Genomic DNA, 15471 nt, shown 5'->3' on the forward strand with positions numbered 1-15471 from the left:
AACAATAACAAAGCAGACTGCTTTGGAAGTTTGAAAGCCTGGAATCAAATCCTACATGAACTTGGGTGTTTCTGTTACTTCTCATCTATAAATAGACACGGTTGATAATATTTTATAGATTAATGAATTACATGAATTCATTTTATTTTATGGATTAATGAATTAGCAAAAAAGCAATTCAATTTTTTTTTGTTTTATTTTTCTAAGACACATTTCATAATCAAACCCTTTTATTTAAAGGTGATGACTTTTTAAGTTTCTGTGTGGACCTTGTCTGAACAAGCATTAATTTAGGGCTTACCCAGTCTGCATTAATGAATTGCTTTTCTTCAAATATCTGGATATATATTCCTATCATTGTAACCATTCATTCATTCGTTGTCCTTTTTTGATTCATTCCACAATCCCATCACTCTCCTGGGTGTCAGGGATGTGGATGTGCGGCAAAACCCCTGGATTGCTACTGGAAATGATATAAATGTTTACAAATAATTAAAACACACAAAAACTAGAGTAAAACCAAAGTATAATAAGAACAGCTCTACTTCTGAGGAAGTCGGATAAGGCTTTAAGACACAGGTGACATCAGAGATATGTATTGATATAACAAATGTCTATTGAATGCAATATATGGTTGTGCCCAGCACCCAGTGCAGGACAAGGACATGGCTGTTATTGAAGGAGAAAAAGATGGGGAAGGTAATATTCTGATACACAAAAGCATACAAGAGTATGGCTTGTTTATGTTGTAGACAGATACTGGATGTTGCTAATAGGCATAGGCATATCAGATCTGGGGAGGAAGTGGCCAGAAGTAGCTGAAGTAACATAAAGGAGTAGCTTTGAGACTGATCATAAGGGCTTTGTGTGTTTTACTAAGATGTTTAGATTGCATCCTACACAACACACCAGAAACAGTGGAGGTTTGGCAGTACGAGAGTGAAATCTCTGACCTATCTAGAAAGGTACTGCAGTGATTGTGCAAGAAGAGAAACTACTGGAGAGATTGTTGTAAGAATAAGCAAAGGACAAAGCTCTGATAGAATTTTGGAGGGAGTTTTAAGAAAAGTGTAAAAGTAAAGAGATTTCTAGTGTAAAATGGACAACATTTCATGACTGTTGAGAGAGTGTTGGAGAAAAAAGGAAAAGATCATTCCATGCACATTAAAGATACACTTTATTGAACTCACATTGTTAAACATTGGTTTAGGTACAGGCTACACAGAAACAAACAAGGCCCAGTTTTTACCTTATAAAACGTTGCTTGGTGTTTCTTCTAACGAGATTCTGGTTTTTGTGATCATGGCAATGATTGATTAATACTTTCTTAATATATAAGATAAGATCAAGCTTTCTCCAAATATAAAAATTAGTGAGCTAAGTCTGATTGCTTTCTTGAAATCTTCCAGTTTTGTCTTCAATATTTTGATGTCACTGAGCTGTCACTATACTACTCTCTTCTTCTTTCTAAATGACTTAGAGAATGAAAATATTTGTGCAGCATTTTCAAGAATAATTTATTACTACATTACAGAGAAATAGAAATGTATTACCCCCCAGATTTTCACTGCAGTTTGCTTTTGAATATTTGTGGATTCAAATTTAGTAGAGAGGATGTTAATTAGTGTGCAGATTTTTTAATTGTCTATAATAGGAAGTTAATTGGTGTTTTCCTTAAAGAATGAATTTAAGTAAATGTGATTTGAAAAGTGTAGTGTTGTTAATCACTATAAGTAGTAGAGACTATTGATTGAGTAAAATAAGCAGTTTTGATTGGTAAACTGCAGGCTTCCTTCTGGGAAACCAGAATTAGATGGTGGTAATGATTATAATACTTAATACGTGATAACTCTGACCTAACTCTGGGTGTATTTTTATAAAAATTAGCTTATTAATTTAAGGTACCTGAATTCTGTATTTCTGACCCTTCATCATCTGCCCACTGTATCCTTTTCATTATCTCACTTCATCTGCTCCCAGAACAATTCATCTAACCCACAGCTGGTTGCTGTTGGAATCCTTTTACCCTGAAAGTGGTCTTCTTATGTGGAATGCAAAAAATAGGTGCAACTAGCTACCTTCTGTGGCATCCATGTGGTCCAACAAAACTCATATGCCTTGCCATGCCAAATGGTAGAAATATAGGCTTACCCACCAGTATGCCATATCTTGGCTCTACTATCCCAAACATTCTTTTCCCACTCCCTAGGCAGGCTCTGAGACTGATCTGCTGCTTATCCGCCTAAACAAACATCTTACCAGGGAATGGAATGCGTGAATCCCTTTCTTGAGGCACTGCATGTAGTCTCTCAGTAGTTGCTACTCTTAATTTTAGCCTCTAATCATAAACATGGACTCCACACAAAGCAAAGGGTTTGATGACAGCCATGTTCCATCTCAGATTCTATGGAGGAGATGAAATAATGGTTGACGGTAACAAGGACAGTTTTGCCTCTTTTTAATAAGCACATGTCTTGTCTCTGCTGTAGGTGACTTAAATGTAAAATACTTAGCATCTGACAATTCTGCACCAAAAGGAAAATTCTCACATACAATCTTTTGCAGATATATACTTATATATGCATCTATACAAAATGGGTTGTAGATACCTTTAGCTATCCTAGTCATGGAAGTAACAGAAAAGTAAACTTCTAAGCAGTGAAAAAATACTCCCTCAGAGAGCCTTGGCTTTCAGCCTGTCCAAACTCAGGTTGAAACATTAGAATTTTATACAAATTTAGTTTAATGTGTAAAATGTGTAAATCATTTGTAAAATGTGATTGTTGGATTTTACTTCAGTTCTCTCAAATGGAAGAATTAGTCTGCTCCATGCTCATACACTGGGAAATGACAACTATCAGTAAAGAATGAGCACATAACCCCCACAGTCTCCTAGGAGTACTGTTGTTTAAGAAAATATTAAAACATATAAAATAAAGTATTAAATGGCTTTAGTTGAGATATACATAAAATTTACCTATTTAAAGTATACAGTTCAGTATCTTCTGTTATATTTAGAGTTGTGCAACCATTACCACAATTTTAGAACATTTTTCTAACCCCTCAAAAATAATCCCACACCCATTAACAGTCATTTTCCTTCTTCCCATCCTCTCTGTCCATTGGCAATCACTAATCTACTTTCTGCTTCTAAAGATTTGTCTGTTCTGCACATTTCACAAAAAATAGAATCATGCAGCGTGCAATCTTATGTGACTGACCTGTTTCACTTAGCATGATGTTTTGAAGGTTCATGCACATTTTAGCATGTATCAGAATCTCATTCATTTTTATCACTGAAAAATATATTATAAATAAATTTTAAAAAAATCTGTTGAAAATTAGATTTTCCATGAAGAAATTTAGAGATGGAATTAAGCATGCAGAAGACTTATTGATCAGTAATATCTGTGACAGGAAAGAGCTGAAGCAGGACTGTGAAAGGGTGCTATCAGACCATGATGGACGTCACCCTTCATGGTCCCCAGAACAAAGATTGCCCATTGATGGAATCTTCCACTGGGAGGGAATGGCCAGGCTCTTATTCCACTGCCTTGCTTGGTGATTGGTCAGAGGGTGTCCTGAGAATAAGGTGGAAGACTGAGGCAAAGCCAGATAAACCTTTCAGCTAGAGGCTGATAGCTAAACCCACTCTTTCTTAAAGGGCATTTTGAGGGTCACATCTGTTGATAACACAGCTAAAATAAGCATCTGTTAAAAAAGAAGAGTTCCATTATCTAGTGTGCATTCAGAATGCTGGATTAAAAATAAGCCACCACTGCATATTCATTTGTTGTCTTCTCTCTCTCAACAGTTGGAAGGCAGAGGCTTTCAGCTCCTTACTTCTGGTGTCAAATTTCTTCAAGTAAGAGTCTTTCCACACAGTGGGAGCTCAATAAGTGCTGTTGGGGAGCCTGGGTAGCTGAATTGGTTAAATGTCGGCCTCTTGATTTCAACTCAGGTCACCATCTCCCAGTTTGTGGGATTGAGACCCACTTCAACTCTGCTTGAGATTCTCTTTCTCCCTCCCTCTCTCTCTCTCTCTCTCACCATCTCTCTTTCTCCCTGGCTCTCCCCAGTCATGTTTTCTCTCAAAAATAAATAAATAAACATTTTTTTTCAATGCTGTTGACTGACAGGTGTAGACAAGCAAGTAAAACATTTATTTGGACCTGAAGTCTTCTTGTTTGGCTCACAATAAAAGAGTCCACTACCTCTAAGAACTCTACACTGGAGTGGTCCAGAGGATTACAAAGTACATATGAAAATCGCTCTGGAACTGTTAGGTGGCTTTCTCAAGGATATACAACCAAGGTAATGATAACAAAATTAGAAATCATGATTCTGTATAATGCTCACAGCTCACAGCACATTGATAGACATCATTGGTGGTGAATGGTCATGTTTAGGTAATAGGCTTTAAAGACTTACCCACCTTTCTTAACACTGCAGCTCTATAGCTCTAGAGCCACTTCTTATTGAAATCTTCTTATGAATAACTATGACCATATGCTCCATCCAGTCCCCAGGAGCCCAAATCATCCCAAATTCCACGTACTTCATTGTGAACTGAGAAACCAATCGGTACTCCCTCAGCCATGAAATTTGCCACTCAGAAAACTACATATTTCATAATTCAAGAACCTGCAATAATGCATTGTAACTGACAGATGATCTAATCTCTAGGTACACATTGCTTTTGGTTTTACTTATTGAAGATGGAAGAGATTTCTCTCATTTCTATGATGGATCTTTATATACTTTTTATGAATCATGATGACAGTGTGATAAAATTAAGAAATTCCATTGATTCAGTTATGAAGGACTTCATTGCTCACCATGCATGATAAACCTGCATCATTGTTTGCACATAATATACATATTTAGGAACATAATTCATTTCAGAGTATATAGCACACTGTGTGATCATAGAGAAAGCCTTTAAATTTTTTTCTTCTTAAATTCCTTTGGGGGGGGCGCCTGGGTGGCTTAGTCAGTTAAGCATCTGACTTTCGCTTAGGTCATGATCTCGCGGTTCGTGGGTTTGAGCCCCGTGTCGGGCTCTGTGCTGACTGCCAGCTCAGAGCCTGGAGCCTGTTTCAGTCTGTGACTCCCTCTCTCTCTGACCCTCCCCTGCTCACTCTCTCTCTCTCTCTCCTAGAAATAAATAAAACATTAAAAAAATTTTTTTTTAAATTCCTTTGGGGCAAAAGCAATGGAAACAGTTTTGGGAAATAGTGGAAAGCCATACATCATGAGGAATTAATTAACTAAACTTTATTGTTTCAACACTTTAATTTCAATCACAATAATAAGTGATTATGTGCATTTGTCAACTATCATAATCTTTCCAATGGATAGAATAATACAGTTTCATTCCTGATAACTTGAATACCAACCCAGAAAACACTGTCTTATATTCTCATAAGGAATCTTTCTCTCTGCAGAAATACATTAAATTAGCAGAATATTTTGACCAAAACATACATATATATTTAATGTTTATTCTAGTTAAAATATAGGTAGGGGGGGTGCCTGAGGGGCTCAGTCAGTTAGGCATCTGACTTTGCACAGGTCATGATTTTACAGTTTGTGGGTTTAAGCCCTGCATTCTGTGCTGACAGCTCAAAGCCTAGCACCTGTTTCAGATTCTGTGTCTGACCTCTCTCTCTACCCCTTTCCCATTCATGTTCTATTTCCTGCAAAAATAAATAAAAAAAATTAAAAAAAAAAATAAAATAAAATATAGGTAGGATACCCAGTGTCCTCCTTACTCTGTTCTCACACAAAGATATGATAGAAACTAGTAAATAAAACTAGAATTCAAGCTCTACAAATAAAATTTGAAAATAATACATTTATACTTAAAAGATTGTCAGATGTTAGAAGCAAAAAACAAAAGTACATTTCCTGAAGATGATGACAGTAAAATGTACCTAATATCTAAATGGAAGCCTGAGCAACAGTACATATATACTGCCAGCAAACAGTAACTTGGCTGTTAAATTGCATCATGCCTTTGTCTTGTTGAGATACTTGATATCCTGGCTGGCTAAAAGTTAAAGGAATGAAAAACACGGTAAAGGATATCTCAACTCTGAACCTGTTCTGCTCAATGTGAAGTTCAATCTAGCTACTTTTTCTGCAACTTGAACCTCTCCCTGCCATATGTGCATGCATATGCACACTATACTCCATCTCTTCTTCATGGTTCAGTGGTCTTTATCATCAGTTTTCTTGCGAAAAGTTGACAGACAACTAACTATAAGGAAAATAAAGGTTGTCTTTTGAATGCCAGAATGTGATCTCAAAAATACACATAGACTGTAGTATTATCAGGATGTACTTACCAGGGTTGATATGGTACTGGCATTCCAATGCTATGACATTCACACAAACAGATTTTTAATCTGTATTGAGTGAAACTTGCTATTTCCCTTTTTATACTGTGCTGGGTATTATACTATGTCCTAAGTGTAGACGTATTTCACACTCACCAGACATTCAGAAGAATGTAAACCCTGTTCTTATGTCTGTTTTAAGTGTCCCTAAGAAGAGAGGGCCTGGAAATTATCTTAGATGATTAAGAAATGTCCAGTGTGGTCACATAACCTGTCTTGAAGTATGTGATATCTGCTGGCATAAAAGCAAGAAGAACTCTAGAGTAACTATCATGACTTAAAATGACAGAGAGACACAATTGGCCTAAGTGTGAGGAGGTGAAGTATAAAGTTAGACTGTTCAAATTTAAATTACTTCATTCATTCAACAGAGATTTACTGGGGCCACTCTGCACCAGATTTTGTTCTGTATATTTGCATTTAATAGGTAAAATGTGCACTTCTCCTTGGAGCAGGATTAGGGAGGGGAGCCAAACAAGCCAAGATGAACATTGGCCAGTGGTATGGAGAATGTCTCCTACACTAGCTAGACAGCTGGACCAGATGTCTCCTGTACTCCTGCAAGCACAGAGCTAAGTTTCAGTGACCCCATATTAAATAACACTCGTTATCAAGGCAGTATATGATAAATGTCATAAGTGAAGTATAAAAATAAATTCTAGAAGAGTTAGAGAGAGAATTGCTTTCTTTTTAGAGTAATCTTAGAAGTCTGTACAGTGATGAAAAGGGGCTTTGAAGTGAGGCTTGCAGGATGGATAAGACTTAGAGTAAAAGGAAATAAATGGTCTAAGTTGGAGGACAAAATAAATGAAGAGTTGAAGAGACAATTTCTCAATGTGTTCAGGAGGGTAGTTTGAAGCATCCTGGCCACTGTCATGATTATTGTAGAGGAAAAACAGGGACTTAGCCTAGAGAAATGGGAAGGGTCTTTGCATGGTGGAAAGGGAATGCTTCCCTCTTTCACTGATGGAAGTACAAAAGAATATCCAATATGTTCATTTGTTACTTAATACGATATTTTTATGCTCTTGGAGACAGATCAGAGTTACTATTTCCTTTTTCCAGCATCATTAAAACTTTAGATATACTTAAGTCTTTTTTCCTGATAGGGAAGTATAAGGGTAAATATGCACTGTTTTTGACTGTCAGCTGCTGCTTTTGGTTCACTGCTGAGGTAACAGTTTACTCTTATTCAGGCTGTTAAAGTATTAGTTCAGAAACAGGCTTTAAGTAGGAAATAGGTGATCCAGAGAATGACATTGCTCCTCACGGAGTACAAGGTTGCACTTCAATCAAGGATGTTGTTCTCCAAGTGAAACACAATTCAAATAGAAGATTGAAAAGAAACCAAAGGTAGCGTGTGTCTCTGTGGCAAATAGATAAATTCTCTTGATTTTCAGTGATACTTTTACTACTATGCTGGGTTTTGCACAGTTGTCCAATGTGCAAAAGTAATTTCAATATTTGCATTGACACAAATGGTGTAAGATGAAAAATTTACAGAAATCTGTGTTTACGTATGTATTTATATATAAGTATTAAATGCACATGTAGTGATTTTTATGAACTGTGCACTGAATTGAGCAGTATTGAAACTAAGCTAGGGAATGAGATGAATATAATCTGTTTATTTTATTTTAGTTATTTTTTTCTTCTTTTCATTCTATCATATTTAAAGTTAATGTGCTTGGTATCTCTTGGCTGGTTTCCATCTATTTCTTATCTTGAACTTGACCTCTATGTTATATCCCTCTCCTATTCTGCACATGCCGGGACCCTCACTCTGCCTTCTTACCCTGTTGTCTGTGTTTTTTTTTGACATTTATTTTTCAACTGAAATTATTTTGTTTACTTTTTTATTGCCTTTTTGCTTTTCTGGAATGTAAGCTTCATGAGGACAGATCTTTGTTTTGTTCATTTCTATATTCCATGGATTTAGAACAATGGATGCTTCATTATCAGAACTGAGTAGATATTTATTAATAAATTTATCACTTTCCTTAACTCCCTATCTTCCTAGTGTATCTTCTGTTTTCTTTTGATTAGAAAATTCTAAGATTTTAAGGCCAATTTTATTTTGCCTCTAAAGAAAAAAAATTCATATCTCTAAAATAATATCTCAGTTATTACTGTTACTGTGGTTATTATCACCTAACCTGGATTATCCTGACATGTAGGAACAATTTTAAGAATTGATAAAGATAAGATAAAGATATTGATAAAGATGATAAAATGATAAAATAACTAATTTTTAAAGTTTCAATCATTCTTGTTTAATGTTAGCTTTGCATACCTCACAGAGGCAATGTGATGACTAATGCCTGTTTAGTTATTGCAAAATAGTAAGGCTCCCTGGGAAAAAATAGTTCTATAAATGTACATAATTAGTATTATGGTTTTCTCATTTGTAGAACACAGAGAGAAAAATACCTATTTCCATTCACAAGGGTATTATTGGGATTAATTAATTAATGTTTACAAAGCAGCTAGAATGTGTGGGGAAACACAATTCCTTTTCTATTTAAAGTGCATTTCAAAGGCGAAAAGGCAAATTGTGTTTGCAGTTTAGAGTTATTTACTTATTTATCTTGAATGTTGAGATAAATTGCTGTTTTTGCAGGTGTCATCCTCAACCACATACCCAATCCTAAGATATATACACACACACACACATATACACATATATACATATACACACACACATATACACACACATGTATGTACATGCACACACGTATACACACACACACACATATATATACACACACATTTATACATACACACACTTCTATACTTGAACAGACACTATAGCCCTTTAGTTTCTGGAAGTAACTGGTAAATGCATAATATATTATTTCTTCTTTTTCAAAGGCAGCTCATTCTGAAATCATACAAATTATTTTGTCCTGTTTTATTTTTTCTATGTTGACATGATACACTTTATTTTGTCCTTTGGATATGATTTTATGTAAAGTTACTGAATTTTGACATTTGTTTTTTCTCCAGGCAGATGTAGGTTTGATGCTACAATTTTGGCTCTTTACTGTGAGTATTACACTTCACTTCATATTGCTGCATTTCAGTTGAGTGGATTATTAAAACATAGGTGCTGAGAGAATAGACACAAACTACAACTGTGATGCTTTCCTGCAGTACTTATTTATTTTGTCTTCTACTGTTTGAAGTATTTGAAATTAAAAGTAAACATTGATTGTTTTTAAGTGGGTTTCAAATGTGAATTTTATCTCTAAACCTTGTCAGAGTACTCTACTTCCCTATTCAAGTTTATATTTTTCTTACCTCTTTACTATAGTGTTTCCAGTGGATTAGAGCAGGCTCTTCTTCTCAGTTGTTATTGATCCCCTTTTCCTAATTTATTGCATACTACACAGCTAGTGATTGCATAAAGTCACAGGGATTATGTGATTAGCTGTGGTATCTTTATACTGACCTCTAGCTGCTTAACTGGTACCAAACAACCAGGTCACATCCAGGAACTCTAGTTAAAGTAGCATCAAGCAGTCATCTCGTTATTTTTGCATGATCCTTTGATTGGTAAAAAAGATGTATGAGAAAAGTAAAAATATACTTGTGTAGAGAGAATGATTATTCTGTTCTATATTTCCCTCCCAGACCTCCAGTTATCCTTCCCTTAAGGACAAGTAGTCCTGAGAATCTTTCTGGTTTTCTCTTTAGTTCAGGAAACCTTTTGCTAATAATGGATAAAAATTTAGGGAAAGATAATACACATTGACAAGGAAAGATCAGGTATAAAACTGAATTGTAAAGGCAATTGAGTAGCTCAGTCGGTTAAACGTCCAGCTCTTGATTTTGGCTTAGGTCATGATCCCAGGGTCATGGGATCAATCTTCATGTTGGTCTCCACACTGAGTGTGGAGCCTGCTTGGGATTCTCTCTCTCCCTCTCTGTATGCCCCTCCCCAGCTTTTGTCACTCTCTCTTCCTCTCAAAATAAAATAATAATAATAATAATAATAATAAAATAAACATTTGAAAAATCTCCCTTTTTGTGATGCCTGGGTGGCTCAGTGGGATAAGCAACCAACTTCGGCTCAGGTCATGATCTCATGCTTTGTGGATTCAAGTCCTCTGTTGGACTCTGTGCTGACAGCTAGCTCAGAACCTGGAGCCTGCTTTGGATTCTGTGTCTCCCTCTCTCTCTGCCCTTCCCTCACTCATGCTGTTTCTCTCTGTCTCTCAAAAATGAATCAACATTTTAAAAAACTCCTTTCTTAACAACAACTGAATGATATAGTTATAGAAATGGCATAAGTGGGTTGAAGAAGAAACACAAGGTTTGTCTGAAGGTTAGGTAAGGGTTATGCCCTGGTCTAGTAATAAAACCCAAAGGGGATCATCACTCAGCTTCCCTTTTATTGTCCTTAAGATATAAAAATTAAATTTTCTTTTTCTCTACTGTCTTATCGAATAAAATAGATATTCTTATATGTAGTTAGAACATTTGGGTAATCATGTCATTGTGACTGTTACATGATGTATAAAAATCTGCAAATAAAAAAATACAGTTCAACTTTAACTAGTTAATGCAATATATTTGGCTTTATATTACTTCAAGGACCCATGAAGAAATGCAATGACTTCTTTGGGTGTTAGAGTTGGATTTGAATTCTTTAGACATGAGAAATTTTTGTTTTTTATTCCTCCCTCCAAACTGACAAAATATTTCACAAGTTAAGGGAAACATTGCAAGTGTGATGAAAACACAGTGCCCAAGACTGCATTAATGCATCTTGTTTTATTTACATTTCTAGATTTTGCAAAGCTAAATAACTGGATTTTTTCGCTGTTTTGACATAGTCATGTTGAAAAGTAACCTAATACTTCTTTTAAGGTACTTTTAACTAGAGCTGGAACTACAAAGACTAGAAGGTGAGAAATATGCCTCAATTAACACAGGGTTTTCCAGGAATGTGCTTTTTGCTGATCTGACCACACGGTTTGTTAGACTATTTAATTTGTTATTTTTAAACTTTAAAATAGTTCAGCATAAGATGGAAATGTACCAATATACATATTTAGATAAATATTCATGTCTTTATAATACATCAATCTCTATGTAACTATCATTTTGTTCTTGGCATATACAATTATTTGCTTTGCTAGTTAGTGTGTTATGAACTTAATTTACATTCATGTAAAATAGCATCACCCACTTTTATAGTAAAATGGTCTCTGCCTTGAATCCATATGTTGTTTTTAAATACATGGAGGGTAGGAAAAGTTGTACATATCAATATCCAGCTGTGATCGTAGGCGTATTCGTCTTAAAATCTCCATGACGTTATGTGAAGATGAGACTTTGCCATATAACTCAGTTTTTGGTTGAAGAGTCAATGTCTGCCTTATTTTTTGTGTCACAAATCACAAGTCATATTTATCTAAATAAAGTCACTCATGATGTCACTTCTACAGACCATGTATCCCAATGGTTCGCACAGTGCTGGATGGGATGAAAGCATCTCTTCTTGAATAAATGGGTTAAAGATATGATAGTAAATTTAGAAATCGTATTAAAAGTTGGTTATTTGGGAGGGAAAGCATAAAAACGGAAGTCATCGAGCATTTTTAGCAAATGTTGGAGGGCTCAGTGTGTTGGAGTTCTCATAGTAGAGGATCACATCTTTCACTGATCAACTAGACCAAGTGTAATACTTATTTTTTTTACTGCCCAGGCAGAAGTATCTGTATTCAACTGGGGGAATAATCCTTAACTCAGAATTGCTAAATGATTAGTCTCTTGTTTGCCGTGAACCCTATTGTCTATATCCCCTATTCAAGCAATTAATCTTGTACTGGTTTGCTGTAGTTCTTGGGTTATTCCCTTGTGTAGTTATTTAGCTCTTCCATTGTTTATGGTCCCTTGTTGAACATATCCACAAGTAAATTATTGAGGCAGAAAACAAGAGGTGTGTGTGTGTGTGTGTGTGTGTGTGTGTGTGAGAGAGAGAGAGAGTGTGTGTGTGCGCAAATGCATGTGTGTATGTGTGATAGTATGCTCTGAACTCCATAAACATTTTAAAAATATTGCACATGTACAAAAAATTATGCAGATTTGATTTTATTTTGAAGAATTCCAGAAGACTCAGTACTACAAAATAAAACAGGACTGCATAATATCCACTAAATAAGTTACAGTTGTATAATTATAGGAAAAGACATCACAGATAAGAGCTGCCCCCTAAAAAAAGTGGAAAGCATGAAGGGAACCTATGGTCTTAGAAAGAAGGTAAGTTAGTGAATTTTGACCAGAGGCCAGGAAAGGGGCGAGTAATATGCAAGACCTTATCAAAGTGTATTTATTGTAAGTGCCTAAAGTTTTCAAAGCCTTTGAATATATTAGTATATTAAGAAATTCAACTTCTGTAGGCTTATCTATGACCAATCTAATTTCCTTTAACTGATAAATTGATTGGGAGAAATGTGTACTATTTCTAGAGATAAATGAAGACCGGGTGAAATAATTTGCACAGCAGAGGTATATTGCACTTGCAGATTTATGACTTATTAAACATTAGATTTAGATAACATAGAAGACAAAGGTGGTATTCCAGATTTCCATGAGCAAAAGTGTCTGGGAAGGCAGCCTAAAAATAGTAGAAAGGAAGACAATATACACATTAATGGATGCAAATGATTGCTATTGTAACAAGTGTGTAGCACTGGAAGCAAACTCATACTGTGCATAAAAAGATCACTATAAATGAATAGATACGTTATATTAGAAAATCAACAAAAACTAAATAATTTAAAAATGCTTGCTCTTTCTTAGCTCCAATAATTCAGAAGTAGCTCAGTAAACAAAATTATCGACTAGTAATTATTGGCTAACTATAGTTACTGATATCCATTTTATCTTTGGAATAGGGCTTAGATGTATTTTTCTAAACCTGTTTGGGACAGAGATATCTTAAGAATAAGCAGGAAATAAATCTCTGCTTGTTTTTTATAAAATCTGTGATCATATTGAGTGCCAGTGTTTTGTGCATAAGCTGATACTTCATGTGCTTTCTAGTATCATTTATGCCTTATACTTAACTATTTGTCTTCACCTGATTTAGAAAAGAAGTAGATTTGCTTGGTTAATCACCAAACAAGTAATTCAGAATCACTTTTATAGTAGTTGTGATATGATGAGTAGGTCACTGATAGAGGATAGATGATAGGCACATATAGATAAATCTCTGTGTTTTTCTCTAAGGTAGACTGTAAAAGAATTGGAATCTTTCTTGGAGGCCTAACAGCCCCCATCTTAGAAAACTGTTAGGCCCTTCCTTTAACTTCCTGAGGGAGAAAGTAGCAATTAGAGATACTAGTAGTAGCTTGACTTTAGCCAGGGAAGCCTCAGAAGAACTTGGAATCTTAGGTCCAACAACGTACAGCAGAAAAACATCATTGATTGTGACATTATTGTGTCATTATTTGGTAATATTGATCACCCAAATGCAAATCAGATACAGAGCTCTACCAAGTACAGCAGAAGGTCTAATTGAGAACAACTTGTGCAGGCATTACTTCTAATTACCTAGATTTCAGGGCCCCCTCCTAATGCTCAGGATATTTTAACATGTTCTCATGAAGTCAACCCTGGGGAAGAGTGTGAGAGGTTTCTGTTATAGAAAACAGAAAAGATCACAAAAGGATGAAGTAGGTTTTAAGTAGAGACATTGTAATGAACCTTCAAGTTTAGGATTTTCTTGAGTACTGGAGACTTACTGTATCTTCTATTGCTGACGTCATTGTCATTGTAAGAAAACTTCTTTTATTAATCTATATTGCCTCGTTTGTTCTGCCTGGTGGCCAGTAATACAGGGACAGAACTTTAGGACTAGAAGAGAGCATAGCTTTCAATATTGGTGTGGTGGCTCCTAGGAATGGCTGTAGTTGCTACCTATTATGGCAGTTTGTATCATTTTATTTCTTTTCTCTGCCCTTTGCTGCCACCTAAGAAGGTTAAGACACAAGACAGGCTTAGGGTTGAATAGGGAAGAGAAGATCAAAACTCTGCAAGGTGTTACTGAGTCTTGTCAATTGTGATGTAAAGATTTCAAGTAAATTATTTTAAAATTTAATTATTTGAAAAAGCTGTGGATCATCCCAACTAACTCTGTACCTCTCTCCAGGAACTCTGTTGTGAAATGCCATCTAGAGATGATGCTGAGAATTAACAGGAACTCATTAACTGATCTAAAACAAACAGGAGCACTTGGGTGGCTCAGTTGGTTAAGCATCTGACTTCAGCTCAGGTCATGATCTCACCAGTCACTTCGTGAGTTCAAGCCATGAGTTTGAGCCCTGCATCAGGTTCCCTGCTATCATCACAGAAGCCTCTTTAGATCCTCTGTCTCTCTCTTACTCTGCCCCTCCCCTGCTTACACTAGCTCTCTGTCTCTCTCAAAATAAATATATAAACTTAAAATGTTTAAATAAAACACAAATCTGGAAGATAATTTTAGATCAGTATTTAAGGAGGTAAATAATGCAAAAAGCAGATGAGAGTCACAGAGATGTCTTTAGGAAACTGCTTCCTACCAGCAGCCGGTGTTAAAGCAACAACCGTAGGGAACACCCAACTTGGTAAGCTGTGGAATCTGACATTGTTGCTGAAAACTACCACAAAGAGACAGTGTGGAAATTGAGCAAAGGTAGAAGTACAAACTCAAGATCAGCTGTCACAAAGGCCCTGCTGTGAAATGCTGGCCACTAGGTCTGACCTGGGAGGCATTAGATGGATTGTATGGGCCAATGGGACCTTGTCATGCAGAGTGTAATCTCTGATATGTCTCCTTCACAGTATGAGTCACCCTTGAGGAAAAGGGAATCCTGGGTATTTAAAAAACAAACAAACAAACAAACAAAAACAAAACAAAACAAAAAACAACTGAAGACTGCTCTCTTTCACTGTGTTCAAGGAAGGAGGCAGAATTTTACATGTTCCTGAAGGAATCCAAGTGGAATATCCTGGCAGTCATAGAGACATAGGCTCCAGGTTCCTGGTAGAATGTGTGGCCTTGGAAAGGGTCAAGATCAAG

The 15471-nt window shown here is 35.9% G+C and overlaps 1 pseudogene; it reads left to right on the plus strand.

The window, feature by feature from the left end:
- Window positions 1–665: 665 nt before the first annotated feature.
- Window positions 666–15471, plus strand: part of LOC144225295 (protein S100-A6 pseudogene) — an 85053-nt pseudogene continuing 70247 nt past the window's right edge.

The sequence above is a fragment of the Crocuta crocuta genome, unplaced genomic scaffold, assembly GCF_008692635.1.
Source record: "Crocuta crocuta isolate KB4526 unplaced genomic scaffold, BGI_CrCroc_1.0 scaffold496, whole genome shotgun sequence".
In the NCBI taxonomy this organism is placed as follows: Eukaryota; Metazoa; Chordata; class Mammalia; order Carnivora; family Hyaenidae; genus Crocuta; species Crocuta crocuta.